The sequence below is a fragment of the Octopus bimaculoides genome, chromosome 1 (genome assembly GCF_001194135.2).
Source record: "Octopus bimaculoides isolate UCB-OBI-ISO-001 chromosome 1, ASM119413v2, whole genome shotgun sequence".
Lineage (NCBI taxonomy): Eukaryota > Metazoa > Mollusca > Cephalopoda > Octopoda > Octopodidae > Octopus > Octopus bimaculoides.
In genome coordinates, this window is record NC_068981.1 from 135,521,645 (window position 1) to 135,526,271 (window position 4,627).

The 4,627-nt window shown below is 38.4% G+C and overlaps 1 non-coding gene across 1 annotated transcript; it reads left to right on the forward strand.

Annotated features, from left to right (window-relative positions):
- Window positions 1–3,786: 3,786 nt before the first annotated feature.
- On the forward strand, window positions 3,787–3,860 carry Trnat-agu (transfer RNA threonine (anticodon AGU)). The gene has a single exon. It is a non-coding gene; the product is annotated as a tRNA-Thr (tRNA).
- Window positions 3,861–4,627: the final 767 nt, after the last annotated feature.

Sequence of the window (4,627 nt, forward strand, 5' to 3'; positions counted from 1 at the left end):
TTTTTTTTGGTGTCGGCTCGGCTAGAAAGGCTTTTGCCCGGACTACTTGGGTAACACTCCTGCATCCGCCACTGCTACGTGTATATTTGTAATGCATGAACATCTTATAACTTGAGCAACGATAATAACCCATGTTTAAATGTTTGCTTGGTGTTGTTTAGTTATTATACGCAGCCTACCCAAATATTCATTGCCCACCTAACCAAACCCACATTTGGTGAACCCGACGTTTGACACAAGCTAAACTGGTGAACTCGACGTGCTATTCACACAGTTGCATCTAACAGGAAAACAACAGCACAGATGTGATCCCAACAACATTGGCACACACCGGCAAACAACACCTTCTACTCTGATAGCTGTAACGCTATGAAACAGCTGTCGTATCGTTAGATGGATATCTTCACTGAGAAGATACCTAATTATTTAGCCTACTTATATTACTAAACGAATAGGTTTTTGTTGAGCTTCCAAACGTGTTATATTTACGGCGACCGCCTTCGCTGACTTAAATGACTTATTAGTTTTAAATGACTTATTAAGAAAGCCACCATTCGACAATAGAGTACTTTGTCTATCGGTCCGTCCATCTATCCGTTTATTTGTCGCTATATTGTAAGTGTTTCCTGTATAAGAGGCGACAATTATGCCGAAACATCGTGTCTAGTAGTCCACTTATATTACTTGGAGCAAGTGTATTGTTTACATATAGTGTCGTCGTCTATAAAGAGAAGTAGTTCTCTGATAAGAGACCCAACAGCGAACAGACAGTATCACGTTTGAATGTAGAGGAACGTGATAAAAATGAATAAACGCATCAATATTTTGATACTCGCTGCTTTGCGTGCTTGTGAGGATTTAATCTTGTCTTTTTTCTCCTCTTAAATTCATAGTTTTCTCTCTCTCTCTCTCTCTCTCTCTCTCTCTCTCTCTCTCTCTCTCTCTCTCTCTCTCTCTCTCTCTCTCACTCACACACACACACACACATATAGACATACAAACACATGTATCTATCTATCTATCTATCGATTGATCGATAGAAATATATGTTTAAATACTTATATGCTGCGCAAAAAAAGAAAAGAGAACAGTAAAACAAATCAAAATCGAAAGTAAAATACAAAATAGAGGGAAACGGGAAAACATTCTCACACATAACACAAATCAGAAACTATAAAACATAATGCCTTTATATAATACAGGAACAAACAGTTCAGAGAACGTATATGTAGTAGACTGTAAAATATGACATTCATTTATAGAAGAAATTATATAGATTTGAGAATATTTGTTCACGATAGTAGCTTCTAATAGTTAGTCGTTGTGGTCGTTAGTGCTCAGTGCAATGTAAAAACTGATTCAGCCTTTCATCATTTTATGGTCGAATAAAAAGTACCAACCAAGTGTTCGTGTAGGTATCTCTCTCTCTCTCTCTCTCCCCCCCTCTCTCTCTCTCTCTCTCCAGCTGTCATATTCCGGATGTTCCGTTGAGTCGAAGGCGAGAGGGTCGTCTGCTCGTTCCTACACACGACGGAGCGAAACGGTTAGAAGCAGCTGTTTGGAGACGGACGATTTGAATCGGCCGGATGGAAATTCAGTCTGTTTTGGTGACAGTACTTTCTGGACGCTAGAGGAAAATACATAGATTCACTCGAAACACCCTAGGCGTCTTGTGTTATAGCCCTGGGCTGACTAACGCCTTGTTAGTGAATTTACTTGATGGAGATTGTTTGGAAGCCTGTCATGTGTATATCTGTGTATGTGTATATATGTGTATATATATGTGTATATTTGTGCTTATGTTTTTTCCCTCATCGCTTGACAACCGTTATTGCTCGTTTGCGCCAGCGTAACTTAGTGGTTTGGTAAAAGAGACCGACAGAGTAAGTACAAGGCTTAGAAGAAAATACGTTCTGGGTTCGATTCGTTCGACTAAACCATTCAAAGTGCTGCCCCGGCATGGCCTCAGTCATAAAAGAAGGCAAAACTAAAAGGTGCTGCAATGGTATATAGTGGAATTTGTTGCACTCTACAATGGAATGTAATGCATTAACAGTGCAGTCTGACGTTGATGAGGATGTTAGTGCTGGTCATCAGTGACTGGACATACTTATAATAAAAGGTGTTCCTGCAATGATCATGTCTGTCTTATATATTCTTCTAGACAACATCTCTCAGTCTACTTCATCTAATCCCTATTTCTTTTTTATTACTGAAGACTGAAGATTAAGGCGGCGTGCTGGTAGAATCGTCAGTACGCCGGGCAAAATGCTTAGCAGCATTTCGTCCGTCTTTATGTTCTGAGTTCAAAATCTGCCGAGGTCTACTCTGCCTTTCATCCTTTCGGGGTCAATGAAATAAGTACCAGTGGAACACTGTAGTCAATGTAACCGACGAACCTCTCCCCAAAATTTCAGGCCATGTGCCTATAGCAGAATGAATTATTAAATACAGTAGATTAAGGCGGCGAGCTGTTAGAATCGTTAGCACTCTGGGCAAAATGCTCAGCGGCATTTCGTCTGTCTTCGCGTTCGTCGTTCAAAATCCGAAGTAGACCTTGTCTTTTATCATTTCGGGGGTCGATAAATTAAGTACCAGTTAAATACTGGAGTCGATGTAATCGAGTATCCCCTTCCCCTAATATTTCAAGCTTTGTGCCTATAGTAGAAAGGATTATTAAAGACAATCGAAAGGCGGCGAGCTGCAGTATCGTTAGCATGCCGGACGAAATGCTTAGCGGTATTTCGTCCGTCATTACGTTCTGAGTTCAAATTCCGCCGAGGCCGACTTTGCCTTTCATCCTTTCAGTGTCAATGAAATAAGTATCAGTTACGCACTGGGGTCTATGAAATCGACTCTCCCCTTCCCCCAAATTTCAAGCCTTGTGCCTATAGTAGAAAAGAATCGTTAGCAAGTCGGAAAAATGCTTAGTGCCATTCCGTCAGATTCCGTCGAATTGTTTTGGAGATCAGTTGATCAGTGTATGTGAATGTTTTATTTAAATTTGTGGGGAAAAGGAGAACACATATGAATCAATACGAAACCTGCAGTTCTTGTATTCTGGTTTGTATTTATGATCATATGAGTACTGAGCTGTGTAGCAAGAAATTTGCATAAAATACCCAGTTATTTAGTGATTTCTAAGAAAGAAATCAGCAAATTATCTCGCTTTCAACAGATTTAATCGATTAGTATTACTGCTATTACAGTCAAGATTTGTACAACATTCTTAATATTCTCCATTTGAGTTTCCTGGAATTAACACATACACGAATCATATAGATGCATACATATAGGCTAATAACACACACACTTGCACTAAAAAAACGTGCACTCATTACAAGAGTGAAAGTATATTAATGCATACCCCTATATGTATATGTACACACACACACACACACACACACACACACACACACACACTCAGTAGGCTAGAGCGCCATTCTAGTAACCTGGGAATCGAGTGTTCGAGTCCCTCCGGCCCTTTGTTTTTCTGAAATAGTTTTTTGTCTTTGATTGGTACAAACATTGCTTTCTAAAATGCACACAGATTTACAAGCTTTTGCGGTGGCATATAATCGATTATACTGATCTTAGTATTTGGCTGTTTCTTGATTTTAATGAAACCGGAGGGGATGAAAATCAAAATAGACGTGGGCGGGATTTGAACACAGAACTGTATCTAAATATCTTAACTCCCACGTAATGATTTATTGTAATTTTCTAAAGTAATAATTGAAGACATAATAATAATAATAATAATAATTTAAGCTATTTTCACAACCTGGCTCCGTAGCTCAGTTGGTTAGAGCGCCAGTCTAGTAAACTGGAGGTCGAGTGTTCAAATCCCTCCGGAGCCTAAACATTTATAGAAGGTGTTATTTTTTTTTATCATGCAAAGCAGACAATATTGATACGTATATTGATTTCTGAAGTGCTTACAAAGCTACGAACGTTTGAGGTGATATAAAGGCAGGTCCTCATGTCAGTTGTTGTTATGGAAACCTACTCATTTTGAAAGATCCCATTTTACGTATATTGGTCAGTTGGAACAAGATACTGAGACTACTTAGAAAAAATTCTCCTTTTAAGGATGGTCTTGTGCCTTACTCGTTGTGAGCGACCGAAGAAAAGAGTAAAAAATTCACTCACTGACTCATGCCTTTCTTGTAATCTCTGATACTAAAACAGAGTTAAAATAATATAAGAATTGACACAATGCAACACATTTTAGGGAAAGAATATTGTCGATTAAATGAACAAAATTACTTGGTTGGAATATATTTATATGACCCCTGGGAGGATAAAAAACAAACTGAAACTCTGCAGAAATTGAACTCAAAACATCAATGGCCTTACCTAAATGCCATAAAACATTAATTTCGACATTCTACTAACTGTTCAATTCATGTTTAAAGATATAAATATTAGAGTAATTCAAAAACTACACGCGCTCCTGTTTCTGTAATTTATTAAAACAAAAACAGAAGTTAAACAATTATATCATTTTTCGACATAGTCTCCTTGCTGTTCGATGCACTACTTCTCGTGGACCATCAACTTGCTTATTCTATTGAGAAGATGGTTTTCGGCTGGTTACGCAGCCATTTATGCACTGCTTCAGGTG